The sequence below is a fragment of the Macaca nemestrina genome, chromosome 9 (genome assembly GCF_043159975.1).
Source record: "Macaca nemestrina isolate mMacNem1 chromosome 9, mMacNem.hap1, whole genome shotgun sequence".
Lineage (NCBI taxonomy): Eukaryota > Metazoa > Chordata > Mammalia > Primates > Cercopithecidae > Macaca > Macaca nemestrina.
Genome location: NC_092133.1, coordinates 16,531,458 through 16,547,509, shown reverse-complemented (window position 1 = coordinate 16,547,509; position 16,052 = coordinate 16,531,458). Strand labels below are relative to the sequence as shown.

The 16,052-nt window shown below is 46.3% G+C and overlaps 1 long non-coding RNA gene across 1 annotated transcript; it reads left to right on the top strand.

The window, feature by feature from the left end:
- The first annotated feature begins 1 nt into the window (after position 1).
- On the top strand, positions 2-14,959 carry LOC105467447 (uncharacterized). Its single transcript, XR_978894.3, has 3 exons — positions 2-119; positions 14,407-14,555; positions 14,674-14,959. It is a non-coding gene; the product is annotated as an uncharacterized lncRNA (long non-coding RNA).
- The last annotated feature ends 1,093 nt before the right edge of the window (positions 14,960-16,052 follow it).

Sequence of the window (16,052 nt, the reverse complement as noted above, 5' to 3'; positions counted from 1 at the left end):
CCCCAGTTACAGAGTCGGAAATCAGGGATGGATCTTAATTGGTGGGACTGTTCCCAGGGCCTGTGAGAGACTGGGTTTCAGCCCAGAGCCCAACACAGCGCCGGAAGACAAAGTATCAGGTACCTTTTTGTTTGCTAATCCAGCGGTAGGAAGTCGATTACATCTTTGATGACTCAGATTTTTGAAACAGCCCCATAGAACTTCCAATTATGGGGGAAAATACAATTGTGAAATTCTATGGGATTTGGAAATGAAGGAGTAGGCCCTCAAAACATAACCCAGAACTTACTTGTTTTTGAAAAAAACATTTTACGGAAAATTTCCAACATATACGAAAGAAAAGAGAGTATTATAATCAACTCTCATACGCCCGTCTCAACCTCCAATAACCAAGGCCAATCTATTTCCTCCCCTCCTCCCCACGGGCTCTGCCTTCCCAACTCTCAAAACACACACACACACACACACACACACACACACACACACACACACACACACACTGCTTCCCCCATTCACACAGATTAATTGCAAGTAAAACCTAGACATTGCCACATTTAATCTGCAAGCATTTTCAGCATGTATTGTCAAGAGATGACCACATTACCAAAACTACAATAGCACCAACACAACCAGAATACCAAGAAATACCCACAAACTGCACATTCCTAAACACCCTGGAGTATCCAGTCGGCAGCAGCTTTATTGTAACCACATTTCCTGGCTAGAGCTTGGTGTTCACTGAATTTCATTCAGCTCTAGGGCCAGAATGACCTGGGTTTGGATCTTGATTTTTTTTTTTTTTCTTCACTTATTAGCTGAATGATTCGGGGGCATGACTTACCTTCTCTCTGAGTGTCAGTTTAGTGCAATCTCACATGGTTGTTACAAAGATCAAAAAACAAAACAATGCATGTAAAGAGTTTGGCATAAGCCCGGGAATAGTATCTTATTTATTTCTTCTAAAGCTGGAATTCGGTAAGATTTTAGCTAATGAAGGCTTGAAAATTAGGTTTGAGTTGGGGCATCAAAAGTTTTCAAGTTGCATGGAGGGTAAGACTAGAGCCAGGGATGCACCCCTCCCAGGATTAACAACTGAACTCTCAGTGATGTCTTATCTTATAAGGCTCTAGTCTTTTCCTCCATGCAATGTGAAACCTTTTGAAGTTCTCCAAGGATCCTCCTAGGTCCGACAGTCGTCTTGGGCTTTTCTTGGGGCAGCGCTGGTCTTTCTCCCCCGTATTCCTGCCTGTAGCATGAGGCCGGGCACACGGGGTCAGTGCTGACTGCTGAATGAATGGTTGATGACATCATCCCATCACGTGGCCTTTGCACAGCCAGTTCCTTCTGCCTGAGACATTTATGCCTTTTCCCTTAGCTTAATTAACTCTCTCTGAATGGGTCAAATTCCCCTGGCATATGCTCTCAGAGGACCTCGGTGTACTATCTCTTCAGAGGGTTTATCACTGGTTAAAACGTTAGATTTATTTGTCACTTATTTGTGTGATTACCAGATGGTCTTTCTTCTGTTCTAAACTTCATGAGGGCAGGAATCATGGCTGTTTTCTCATCATTGTATCTTTAGCACTTAACGCAATGGCTAATTGTTGAATGCAGGTGGTTTTTATGGTAGGCGGGAGTAGCTAGATTCAGAAACTAGTTTAACCCTAACCCTCACCCTAATCAGCAGTCATAGTAGCTAATTCACAACGCACTATTTCAATATGCTGTATAGGAAATTAACCTCCAAATGTGCTACCAGACAAATTATTCTGGAGGTGATAGAATAGAAAGATCAAGTTAAGATACTTGAATCACACAGATTGTCGAATACCTTTTAAACACACAGGGAGAAGCAAGAAGAAAAAGATGGGGTAGGTTAACACATATACCACAGAAGCAGGTGGTAAGTCCCCTTCCTGAATCCTGGGGCATTTAATAAGCAATGTTCACATGTTTCTCTCTTAATGATGTGGTTACAAGGACCATAATTGAGGGTGAGTGAATGAACCAACAGAAAGAAGGTGCCCAAGGCAACGATACACCCTTTTGCTATTGGAGAGCCAGGGGCAAGTTCTCCTGGCCACAGCAGGAGCATCCATTAGCCTCCTGAACAGCTCTCTCTGTTTATCTGTGCTTCTTGGGCAGAACACAACTGGGACCATAATGGGTGTCACTGATGGATGAGTGGCTGATTTTGGCAATCAGATAGCTGCCAGCCCTGAAGTAGCATGAATGTATCTTACAACTTGGTCTCTTAATGTCTCTCCATTGGTCCATAGCACTCTGGTTGGTTCTATCATATGTTCCACTTACTGTATCTGTCTTCAACATCTCTCACAGGTTATTGATTTACTCATTATCCATGTGAATTCTGTGAATTCATCCTGAGTCTCACAGCTCCATCTTATTCATCCCCTCTTCTACTTAACACATCCTATGAATTTTGTTTCTATCTTGTAATCTACTGACTTGCTTGCTCTCCACATCTCATACTTATTATGAATGTATCCATTTGTTTTTCTTACCTTCTGAAGATTCCCAAATAAAACAGTACACAGGCATTACACAACAAATTTATTAAATGCCTACCGTGTGCTAAGCATTATACTAGGTGTCTGTAATCCTGACAGGATTCCTCTGAAACTTTCCATCTAGTGGAAAGACAGTTAAATAATCCCCCCAGTCCTGTGAAATGATCCACTGTGTCAAGTGCTAGGAAGGGCTGGGGGAGGTCCCTGCTGTCCCAAGAATGTGGAGGTGGGCAGTCTAGGAGAGCTTCCTTGAGGATGTGGCATCTGAGGTCTGAGATCTGAAAGGTGAGCTCTAGAGTCCTAGGGTTTCAGAAATCCCTAATAAATAAACATCAAGGCAAAGTGCACTTTTGTTTGCCCTATCTTAGTTTTGAGTCATATTTTGCCTATTTCTTGTCCAACTTTGCCAGAGAACACTAACGTGTTCTAGTCCCCCAAAAGCACAAATGTTATGTTTTATACAACGATCAAAATGAAACACACCTATTGGCAAAAGATGCTGCAGAACAGTGTTTAGGCTTACAAATGGTTCTAATGGGGATCAACAGCCTATAATTAGAATTTAACAATCCAAGAGAGGAGTAATATGCACCCTGCGGGACAGATTGGAGTCTTTTTCTTTAGTTCTGCAGGTTTGGTGGGCAGACTGGCTCCCGACTTCCCTTCTACAATAACTGTCCTACTGAGGTAAATATGTCACAAACAAGAACAATGAGATCACCAATAATATAACACTAATACCATAAACAAAAGAAACACCACCTTCGGCTCTGGTGGAACGAAAAACACAATGTAGACCAACTAACAGAACTATTTAAAAAGCAAATTACTCACAGCCATGCCGTCATAGCTCTCCAAATGCAATTTTCCAGGAAGCTCGGTAACAAGCAGAAATTTTTCCTGAGACATACTTGCTTTTGCTGGTTTGGTTACAGATCTGAGGTGTTGGACAAAAAAGAAAATGCCCCACATAAACCCACCTTCACACTTATTCTCCTGGATTCCACATTTTTCTCCCATCATGAGACATTTCTAGTCACAGGTTACTGTAAATGGAGAGTCTTGCCAGCATCTCTTCATCAATGACTTTTTCCTAAAACCTCAGGCTTTGCACAAATGCCAAAACCCTTGTCCTTGATAAGGCCATTTTTCTTTTTTCTTTTTTTAAAAACGCACACAAGAATAACAGAATGTGAGCACTGTGGTGGATTTTTTTTTTTTTTTTTTTTTTAAACAGAGTCTCACTCTGTCTGCAGGCTGGAGTGCAGTGGTGGGATCTCCGCTCACTGCAATCTCCGTCTCCTGGGTTCAAGTAATTCTCCTGCCTCAGCCTCCCAAGTAGCTGGGATTACAGGTGTGCACCACCACGCCCAGCTAATTTTTATATTTTTAGTAGAGACAGGGTTTCACCATGTTGGCCAGGCTGGTCTGGAACTGCCCTTCCAACCAGAACCGAGCCAGACTGTGACCACAAACATCAGAGGAGTCTCAGCCCTGTTCCTCAGTGCCCCTCTTCCCCAAGCTGCCCTGTGAAATAGGGATGCTGGGGAAGGCAGAGGCAATAGCATGAAGTCTCTAGGCTATTTCAGAGGAGGCACTAGCTGACATAAGGATGAAAATCACCGATGAAGGGGCTGATCATCCCTGACCAAAACCCTGAGTGTGCGCCATCTTGGACAGTCTGCGTTTTTGACCATGCATGAGAAGAAAGAGAACGCAAGCGCTGTCTTCATTCATGGAGTTTTGAATCCAGATGCCTCAGAGGGCGCCTTCCACCCATCTCAGCTACGAGTCATGAATGGCAAATGAGATCTGAGCAGGGGAGGCCTGGGGGACAGCAGCAGCTCCCTGTTGGTCCTGTCGTCCCTCTGTCTTTTTTTTTTTTTTTGAGACGGAGTCTCGCTCTGTTGCCGAGGCTGGAGTGCAGTGGCGCAATCTCGGCTCACTGCAAGCTCTGCCTTCCGGGTTCACGCCATTCTCCTGCCTCAGCCTCCCGAGTAGCTGGGACTACAGGCGCCCGCCACCACGTCCAGCTAATTTGTGTATTTTTAGTAGAGATGCTGTTTCTCCTTGTTGGCCAGGATGGTCTGGATCCCCTGACTTCGTGATCCTCCCGCCTCGGCCTCTCAAAGTGCTGGGATTACAGGCGTGAGCCACCGCGTCTGGCCTCTGTCATCCCTCTCGAAGGTGCCTGCTAGTGCAGGCCAGGGCGGAGGCTGCAGCCATCTCTCGGTAGAGGGCAGGAGGAGCTCAGGTTGGCCTGCCCTCTGAAGCCTTTCCAGACATCACCAGGAAAGAACGGCTGCTGTTATGCAGTAGTCACCCACGCCTCAGATACATTGTTTTGCTTTCTTTTATCCTCTCCTCTCCCTCTCTTCTCCCTCTCCTCTCCCTCCCCTCCCCTCCTCTCCTTTCTTTTCTTCTCTTCTGAGGCTCTGTTAGCCCAGGCTGGAATGCAGTGGTGCAATCTCGGCTCACTGCAACCTCCTCCAGGTTCAAGCAATTCTCCTGCCTGAACCTCTGAGTAGCTGGGATTACAAACATGTGCCACTATGCCCAGCTAATTTTTGTATTTTTAGTGGAGACGGGGTTTCATCATGTTGGCCAGGCTGGTCTCGAACTCCTGACATCAGGTTATCCACCTGCCTTGGCCTCTCACAGTGCTGGGATTACAGGCGTGAGCCACTGTGCCCAGCCAGATGCATAGTTTTTCTCATGCTTGTCCTTGCACATCTCCTGGGTGCAGGAATGTCTGGAGCCCACAACAGTGATCTGTGCTGAACCCCAAAACCTGAAAGGGCCAATTCCCTCTGCCTCCCCCACTAGGTGGGGTCTCAGGTTTTGCTCAGAAAGGCCCACGAGCCCATGGGTTCTCCCCTCTTTACAACTGCCTCCAAACATAAAGAAGGAAATTGCTGGATGAGTAAAATAACCCCCAGAAGAAGGAACAAGTGCTAGTGACATCTTCACATGATGGAAAACTCATGAATTCAGACTATTCTAAGCTACCGGTCATCTCAGTGGGCTTTGTCATGCTTTTGGACTTGACTGCTGCATCTCCTTCTAGGAGAATTGAGCCACTTCATCCTGGCAGCAAAACACACTGCCCACATCCCCATCCCAAACCGAGATGAGCGTCTGCAGTAAGAAGTGGCACGTGGAATCTATAGCTGGAGTGGTTCTGACTTTATTTCAGTGCCTGGAGAACACAGTCACGGCTCTTATCACCGTTCACAGGGCAGTTTGGGGAAGAGGGGGCACTCAGGAATGGGGCTGGGACTCCTCTGATGTTCGAGGTGACAGTCTGGGCTCTGTTCTGGTTGGAAGGGCAGTTCCTGAGGCTGTAAAGCCTGGCAGGGGAGGGGAGGGAAGGGAGGATGCTGGGATTCAGTCCTCTGGAGAGAACAGTACAGACTGAATGCAGAGGCAGGAGTTCTACTTTGGAGATCATTTGGGTCTGGAGTATTTGAGTCTGAAATGAGGCAAACTCACGGTGGAGGACAGCTATTCTGTCATTCTGCAGATCCAGCATTATTCCACCATATGCTTTTCATGAATTAGTAGTGAAGTTACAATCTTGGGCGTTTTAAGCTCATCTTTGCACCTGCTGGTAGCAGAGAACAGCATTTCCCCCGCCCCCGACTTCCTTTATGAGCTGGGAGGAAGCAAAATCCAGCTCTATCGTTGGCGCTCCCTCTGGTGGCAGTTTCGGAAAACGATCCAGCCCTGAGGATTTTGCGGAAGGTAGGCAACACCGAGGCATCCTGAGCATTCGGTAGGAAGCAATGGGAGGAAAGATCCTCCGCCCTTTCAGAGATGGGGCGAAGGGTCAGCTGTCCCCTCTGCCAGATGGCAGATACAGGAGAGTTGGAATTCCTCCGGAGTCGGCCCTGTCAACATGCGCACGTGTCCTGGGGGTGAATGATTTGTGCAGACGACTTGGAAATCCGCTGCGTGCCTCCCAGGCGCGTGCATCTTTGCTTACCCTTTCCTAGATTGAGTCTCAGCCCCGCAGGCAGATTCGCAGCTTCTCGGGCGCTGGGACGGCGTCTCAGCCAGCTTTGCAGGGCGCCCCCTCCCGCCTTCCCGCTAGCATCTGGCAGGGACTGGAGCGCTTCCTGGAGACCCGTAGGCCGGGGACAGGTCACCAGGTGAAGCAGTGCGCCTCGGAAGCTGATGCTGGGTGACCGACTGCGTCCGCCACTTCTCCTGCCCGCCTGCCCGTACTGTGTGCGTCCTCATAGGTCTTGACAGATGGTGGCGACTTTACAGTTCGTCAGCCCCGCGTGGACGCTTGTCCCCAGTCACTGCTCTCGGACCGCCAGCTCTGCTTGGGAGAAAGGGCGCAGCTGGGGTGGGAATTTGGAGGCAGGGGTCAAGTTCCTACTGTGCTGTAGGAACAACAATGACACGTGCTCATGTCAACATGCAGGTATGGCTTGTGCTGAACGCTGGAGAAAGGCTCAGGAGAGCAGGACGCTGCAGCACCCAGAGCATGGGACGTGAATATACGAGACCTGGGTCCCAGACCTGGCTCCGCGGCTCTGGGCCAGTCACTGCCCTCTCTCAACCCAGTTTCTGTATAATAACCCTGGTTGGACATGCTGTTTTCGAAAGATCTTTTTCCAGATCCAGCATTTTCTTTAATATACGTACATATTTTCTAAATGGCTGTTGGCTTGTTAAGTGGCCTGGGGATAATTGCTACCACTTTCAACGAGAGAAACTCGAGAATCTGAAACTCAGTATTTCTACGAATTTGCGCAACATAGGAGGTCATCGCCTGGACACCACTGCCCCCTTGCGGCAGCTCATCTAAATTTGCAAGTGGTGACAAGGAATTCAAGGGCCTGAGGGTTCAGGCCTTATAAACCTGGGTTTATAAAGGGGTTGGATAATATCCCCAAAGCTTTATTCATCCCTGAAAGGAACTGTAACTAGATCAGAGGCTTTATCTGCTTAATGCCATAATGCCTTTCCCCTACCCTCAAGACAGCTATTTATAGGCAACCTCTCAGTGGATCTAGAGCCAGATTACCCAAATCCACTTGCAAATTAACTCAGATTAAAATTTGCAAGCTTCTTGGGAGCGGAGTGAGGCGGTTAAGAAAAAAAAGAATAAAATTTGCAAGCTTCTGAGACCTGGTATGCTCCTACTCCAGAGCGGATTCATTGATAGAGGAGATGACACTAAGCCCATGTGGTATTTCTGGTTATTAAACACCCCATTGTATGGACATAATCTTTTCTTGTTTTTATTGAGGTAAAGTTTACATAACACAAAATTAACCATTTTAGGTGAATAATTCAGTGGCATATAGTACATTGACTATGTTATGTAAACCATCACCTCTATCTAGATTCAAAATATATAGAGAGATATATATATCTTTTGAGAAAGAGTTTCGCTCTTGTTGCCCAGGCTGGAGTGCAGTGGCGTGATCTCAGCTCACCACAACCTCCGCCTCCCGGGTTCAAGCGATTTTCCTGCCTCAGCCTCCCGAGTAGCTGGGATTATAGGCACACGCCACCATGCCCGGCTAATTTTTTTTGTATTTTTAGTAGAGATGGGGTTTCTCCATGTTGGTCAGGCTGGTCTCGAGCTGTCAACCTCAGGTGATCCATTTGTCTTGGTCTCCCAAAGTGCTGGGATTACAGACGTGAGCCACCACGCCTGGCCAAATATTTTTTTTTTCTTTTTTTTGAGACGGAGTCTCTCTCTCTGCCGCCCAGGCTGGAGTGCAGTGGCCGGATCCCAGCTCACTGCAAGCTCCGCCTCCCAGGTTCACGCCATTCTCCTGCCTCAGCCTCCCGAGTAGCCGGGACTACAGGCGCCCGCCACCGCGCCCGGCTAGTTTTTGTATTTTTTAGTAGAGACGGGGTTTCACCGTGTTAGCCAGGATGGTCTCGATCTCCTGACCTCGTGATCCGCCCGTCTCGGCCTCCCAAAGTGCTGGGATTACAGGCTTGAGCCACCGCGCCCGGCCAATATTTTTTATCATTCCAGAATAAAACCCTGTACCCAGGATGCAGGTAGACCCCATTCCCAATTCTTCATGCACCTGGCAGACACCAATTTCCTTTCTGTCTGTATGGGTTTACCTATTTTGGGTATGTAATAGGAATACATATACTTTCTGTCCATTTGTGTTTGTTTTCTGTCGCTTAATATAAGGCTTTTGAGGTTCATACACATCGTGACATGTAACTTCATTCCTTTTTATGGTTGAATAATCTGTTATGTCCACATTTTGTTTTTCCATTCGTCCATTGATGGACATTTGGGTTGTTTCTACCTTTTGGCAATTGTGAACAATACTGCTACGAACATTCATATACAAATATTTGAGTTCCTGTTCTCAATTCTTGTGGGTATGTATCTAGGAGTGGAATTTCTGGGTCATATTGGAGTTCTCTCCAGGCTGGAGTTCAGTGGCGCCATCTTGGCTCACTGCAGCCTCTGCCCCCAGGCCCAAGTGATCCTCCCCTCCTCAGCCTCCTGAGTAGCTGGGACTACAGAGGCACATGCCACCACCATGTCCAGGTTTTTTTTTTTTTTTTTTTTTTTGTATTTTTAGTTAAGATGGGGTCTCGCTACGTTGACCAGGCTGGTCTTGAACTCCTGAGCTCAAGTGATCAGCCTCCCAAAGTGCTGGGGTTAGAGGCATGAGACACCTTGCCTGGCTGACAGTGCTCTTTAGAGTGAAGGGTCATTAAGAGGGGATGGATGACAATGTCCTCCAGGATCTGCCAATTCCTAACACCCTGTGTTAGGCCATTCTTGTATTGCTATTATTAAGAATACCCGAGACTGGGTAACTTAGAAAGAAAAGAGGTTTAATTGACTCTTGGATCTGCAGAATGTACGGGAGACATGGTACTGGCATCTGCTTCTGGAGAGGGCCCTGGGAAGCCTCCAAGTATGGCGGAAGGCAAAGGAGGGTTATGTGTATCACATGGCAAAAGTGGAAGCAAGAGAACGAGGGAGGAGGCCCCACGCAGTTTTCAACAACCAGATCTCATGGGGAGTAACAGCAAGAACTCCCTCATCATCAAGGAGATGGTGCTAAACCATTCAGGAGGGATTGAGAATCACACCAACATGAGATTTGAGAGGGACAAACATCCAAACCACATCACACCTCCTTGTTGGTTCTCCCATATCTGCCACAGGTTTGTGGGCCGGCTGGTTTGGCTTTGCTTCAGATGGGGTTCCTGGGGCCTCTGGGCACCAAGTGTCTAGGGCCAACAGTTCCCAGAAAATGCTCTTCTTATGGTGCATAACAGAAACTCGAGAGGCTAAATCAATCCATGCGAACACATTCAAAACCTCAGCTGGCATCACAGCTGCTACTATTTCACTGGCTAAAACAAGATACATGACCAAACCAAATTTTAACGGAGAGGCGTTGTTTATACTGTGAAAGAAAAGTATCTTGGGCCCCCAAAGTCACTAAGCTAAAAGAAAAACTCAAGCTGGAAACTGCTTAGGGCACACCTGCCTCCCATTCTATTCAAAGTTATCCCTCTGCTCACTGAGATAGATGCATATCTGATTGCCTCCTTTGGAAAGGCTCATGGGAGACTCAGAAGAATGCCACCATTTGCTCTCGTCTACCTATGACCTGTAAGCCTCCTTCCTGCTTCAAGTCTTCCTGCCTTTGTTTCCAATTGTCCCACCTTTCCAAACTGAACCAATGTGCTTCTTACGTATATTGATTGATGTCTCATATGTCCCCAAAATGTATAACACCAAGTTGTGCCCCGACCACCTTGCGCGCACGTCATCAGGACTTCCTGAGACTGTCACGGGCACACCCTCAACCTTGGCAAAATAAACTTTCCAAATTAACTGAGACCAGTCTCAGATTTTCTGGGTTTATAATACCAGCTCCATCAGGCAGTGCTGCAGTCACATGGCAGAGGGTGTGGCCGTATCATCCTCTTACAGGCAAGGATTAAAGGATTGGGGACAGTGATCTCCCCCTACCACTCCTAACGAGGTTTCTTAGCTGTAATTTAAATGCTTAATTTACCTTTTCTCTGACATATTTACATTTTGTCAAAGACATTCATGATGTTCATACAAAAGATTTTGCACTGTGGGATATTTTTAGATAGCGATCCCCCACACCCAAGTGTGGAGCAGCCAAGCATCTGCAAGAAATGCCTTCAGGGAAGCTGGGCTCCCACTCAGTGGAAACCTTCAGTCTCCTTTAACCTCAGCCTTTTAAGGACCATGAATCAATAAGTAGCATAAATTATTCACCTTATGGAACATTCTCAGAAATGGACAGCAGACTGGAGAAATCGCCAGCAGGAGATGCGTTCTTTGCAGTGTTAGGGCCTCTGCTCACTTTCTGAATGGCTGGAACTTTCTATTAAAAATTCAGATTTCAGAGAAGAATGAATCTAAGTTGTGCAGAGATTTCAATGAGACTCCATGTTTCCTTTTCAGACGCAGCTAACTGGTCTATGGGGCCTCTGCTGCAGGATCGAAGGAGAGCGTGTGTGTGCAGTCTCACTCAGTGTCGGGAGCACCTGGCTGCCTCCCTGATGCGATCTCAGACCTGGCGAAAGGACCTGGCCTCTGCTCAGAAAGGTCTTTTCTCCTTGTGAACAGAGACATCAGAAGTTCATTACATCTCTGACAGGTGCAGTGGCTCACACCTGTAATCCCAGCACTTTGGGAGGCTGAGGCAGGCGGATCACTGAGGTCAGAAGTTTGAGACCAACCTGGTCAACATGGTGAAACCCTGTCTCTACTAAAAAAAAAAAAAAAAAATACAAAAATTAGCCGGGTGTGGTGGCACGTGCCTGTAATCCCAGCTACTCGGGAGGCTGAGGCAGGAGAATCGCTTGAACCCTGGAGGAGGAGGTTGCAGTGAGCCGAGATGGGGCCATTGCACTCCAGCCTGGGTGACAGAGGGAGTCTCTGCCAAAGAAAGAAAGAGGGGGAGAGAGGGGGGGAGAGGGAGGGAGGGAGAGAGAGAGAGAGAGAGAGAGAGAGAGAGAGAGAGAGAGAGAGAGAGAAAGAAAAGAAATTTGTTCCATTCTGAGAAAAACCATTCTGAAAGCTGAAAGCTCTGCTTCTTTGAAAGATGCCTTTCAGGATGCGAAGACTTTGGAAAGGAGGGAAGGTAAACTAGCATTTATCAAACACCAAGCACCCACCCACTTTAAACATTTACTTCTCTCTTGTCCTCTCTGTCCTGGTAATCCTAGATGTCTGGCTTTCTTCAGATTCTCAGCTCATTCTTCTCAACTCAGGGAACCCACCCAGCTCTGCCATGGTTCCCCATCCCTGTGCCATACCTGGAAACTGAAGGCAGTAAGCTGGACAACCTCAGGGTTTCCCCTCGTCTCAGGGGTCACTGGCCTTTGTTACTTGATGCCCAGTTTTTTTCTTTTTTTTTTAAAAAAACATTGCTTTATATAACTTTTTTTTTTTCATGTGGGAGGATAAATCTGATTTTTGTTTCTTCATCTTGGCTGAGCCAAATGACTGTCTTTGAGTTCATTAATTTTGCCTTCTGTTGTGTTCAGTCTTCAGTCAAACCAATCCAGTAAGCTATTTTTTAAAAATGAGACTTCATTTTTAAAGAGCAGTTTTAGGTTCCCAGCAAAGTTGAGCAGAAAGCACAGAGTTCACATATACCCATACCTCAATGCATGCAAAACTTCCCCACTATCGACATTCCATGCTTGAGTGGGACATTTGTTCAATCAATGAACCTACATTGACATCATTATCATTCAATGTCTGCAGTTTACATTGAAGTTCACTCTTGGTGTTGCAGATTCTATGAGTGTACATAAATGTGTAATGACATGTACCCACCATGATAATATCATATAGAGTAGTTTCATTGCCCTAGAAGTTCTCTGTGCTGTGCATATTTATCTCCACCCCCATCCCCACTAACTCCTGGAAATCACTGATATATTTACTGTCTCCATAGTTTTGCCTTTTCTAGAATGTCGTATAGTTGGTATCATGTAGTAAGTAGCCTTTTGGATTGGCTACTAGGAACATTCATTTATGTTTCCTTCATGTCTTTTTATGGCTTGATGGCTCATTTCTTTTTAATGCTAAATAATATTCCATTGTCTAGATGTACCACAGCTTATTTATTCATTCACCTGCTGAGAGACACTTTGGTTGCTTTCAAGTTTAGGCAATGATGCACAAAGTTGCTACAAATACCTATGTGCAGGTTTGTGTGTGGACATGTCTTCAACTCATTTGAGTAAATACTGAGGAGCATGCCAGGCACTGTGGCTCATGCCTATAATCCCAGCACTTTGGGAGGCCGAGGCGGGTGGATCACTTCAGGTCAAGAGTTCGAGATCAGCCTGAACAACATGGTGAAACCCCGTCTCTATTAAAAATACAAAAATTAGCCAGGTGTGGTGGCACATGCCTGCAGTCCCAGCTACTTGGGAGGCTGAGGCACAAGAATTGCTGGAACCCAGGAGGTGGAGGTTGCAGTGAGTCGAGATCATGCCACTGTGCTACAGCATGGACCACAGAGAGAGACTCCATCTCACAAAAGGAAAAAAAAAAAAAAAAAGCATGACTGTTGGATTATACAGTTAAGAGTATATGTAGTTTTGTAAGAAACTGCCGGCCAGGCACAGTGGCTCACGCCTGTAATCCCAGCACTCTGGGAGGCCGAGGAGGGTGGATCCCCTAAGGTCAGGAGTTCAATACCATCCCGGCCAACATGGTGAAACCCCGTCTCTAACAAAAATACAAAAATTAGCTGGGTGTGGTGGCGGGCACATGTAATCCCAGCTACTCAGGAGGCTGAGACAGGAGAATCGCTTGAACCCAAGAGGCAGAGGTTGCGGTGAGCCGAGATCATTCCACTGCACTCCAGACTGTGTGACAGAGCGAGACTCCATCTCAAAAAAAAAAAAAAAAAAAAAAAAAAAAAAAATTCTTGCAGGACCTAACCATAGAGGAATAATTAATTGGACTTTAAATCAACCGCTGGCTGAAAATCAGCCTCTGGCTCCTATTTCTTGTCTAGACAATCACTCAGGGTGCTGGATGGGGCAAAAGGGAAGTTTCTTTCACAAAGAGGACCAAAATATATATATGCTTTCACAAAGAGGAATATATATATAATATATATATCAGCCATATATATATCAGCATATATATATATGGTGGGTAGCCAGCGTTCTTCAGAAAAACAGAACCAATGGGATATATAAAGCCATAGAAGAGGATATTTATTGTGGGGGTTAGCTCACTTGATTATGGGGACTAGAAGTCCCCCAATATGCTGTCTGCAAGCTGGAGACCCAGAAAAGCCAATGGTATAATTCAGTCTGCGTCCAAAGGCTGGAAACCAGAGCCACTGGTGATGTAACTCTCAGTTTGAGGCTGATGGCCTCAGAGACCCGGGGACCACTGGTGTAAGTCCCACAGTCTTTAGACCCAAGAACTCAGAGTTCCGATGCTCCAGGGTTCTGAAGCAGAAGAAGGATGCCCCGGCTCAAAAAGAGAGCGAGTTTGCCCTTCTGCCACTTTTTAATTCTATGCAGGTCCTCAATAGATTGGATGATGCCCACCTGCATTGGTGAGAGCAGACCTTCTTTACTCAATCTACTGATTCCAATGCTAATCTCTTCCAGAAACATACACACAGACACTCCCAGAAATAATGCGGTGCCAGCTATCTGGACATCCTATGGTTCAGTCAAGTTGACACATAAAATTAACCATCGCAAGTGGCTTAAAAGAAATAGAAGTTGATTGGTTTCTTACTGATGTCCAAAAGCAGCAGTTCCAGTTTGGGGGCAGCTCTGCTGCACTCAGCCATTAAGTCCAGGGTCTTCCATTTGTTTCCCTTTCATGTTTCAGGGCAGTGGTTTTCAAAGTGTGGTCCCTGGACCAATAGCATGAACATCATCTTGGAACTTGTCAGAAATGGAAGTTCCCAGGCCCCATGCCAAACCTACTGAATTGGAAACACTAGGAGTGGGACACAGCTATCTGACCAAGACTTCCAGGTGAGTCTCAGGCATTATCTTCATCTGTGTGGGTAAGACTGCGATCTCAGGCGCACCTCTCTTCTAGCTCAAGGAAAAGCGAAAGAGAGGAAGTCCAGTCCAATCAATTTTCTTTTAGGCCAGTGACATGTAAATGGCAAACACCGCTTCTGCTTATATCCAGTTGATGACCAAGTTGTCATAGCCACACCCAGCCACAAAGTCAGCTGCCAACTGTAGCCTCTAGCAGGTGTCCATTGCACAGGAAGAAGGAAGAACTGATTTTGAAGGCACAACTGACCATAATCCCGCTAAAGGAAACAGGACATCCTAAGACGGCTGCTGAAATCACTACCCTTGCTGATGGAAACTCACACCTCCGAGCCTTTGGCAAGGGCTTTAATAAAATCTCCTTTTAGAAATGACTTCTTATAGCCTGCTATTAATTATCCTGGTTGGAGGAGAACAGAGTGAGGAGAGCTTAAAGATAAAATACATGTAAAATGCCTTAGGAACTTGAAAGCACTAAGTCCAAAGGGTACCACCCTTCTTGCTCTTGCGGTGGTGGCTATTTTTATTCTAGAATTTTGAGGTTTGGAGAGTCCCATTCCTTCCCTCCTACAGGTTCCACACCAATTGGGAAATAGACACGCAAGTCGGAGAGGGGCCCTACATCAGCTTTATTGCTGATAAAGTTGGATCTGAGGAAGTGATTTGAACTTGAGGCCAAAATCGATGTTCAGTGACTTCCGCCAGCCATTGAATGGATTTGCTCATTCACTCAGGGCAAAGATGACCTGTGTCCTAGTCTCAGAATCCATTTCCTCCTCTCTAAAATGGGAATAACAATGGCATCTGTGGCACTACTGACTTACTCAAGATGCATACCACTCTTTTTCCAGCAAAGGCTGCAAATTTAAGTACTATATTTCCCAGTCTCCTTAGCTGTTAGGATTCTGGATACAAATTAGATTAGATTCTAGACAACAAATGCAATTAGGTTTTGGATTCAAAGTAGATGTCTTTACGCAAGATTTGGAAAGCAGAAGTGTAGTAAAGATGTTTTCCCATCCCTTTGGGACGTTTCTCTGCTGGCAAGCAGGGTCACAGAGGTAAGGTGCTTGTTCAGGGCTGTGCTCCAAGACACAAGACATGTTCTCCAGCCTCCTGACTGTCCAGAAGAAATTTCAGGGCAGGTGGCTTCTTGACTCTGGCTTTCTGATCTCTGGATCTCAGCTGCTGCTGCTGCTGCTGCTGCATGTCCTCATAAACTCAGTGTTTCCAGTGCCAGCCTCTGAGGTAGCAGCTCCCCTGGAGAACCAGGTCTGCAGTGTCTGGGTGTCAAGCCTGCAGGACCAGCTGAGAACCTGCTCCTTTGGGCTTTGCAGTGTTTGAAAGCATGTAGTATCCCATATTAAACCCCTTCCTGCTGAAACACCCAGAGTAAACTATTTCCTCTACTGAGGTCTGGTGCATTCAGTTCTCCATTTACTGTGAAGATTAAATGAGATAATGCAT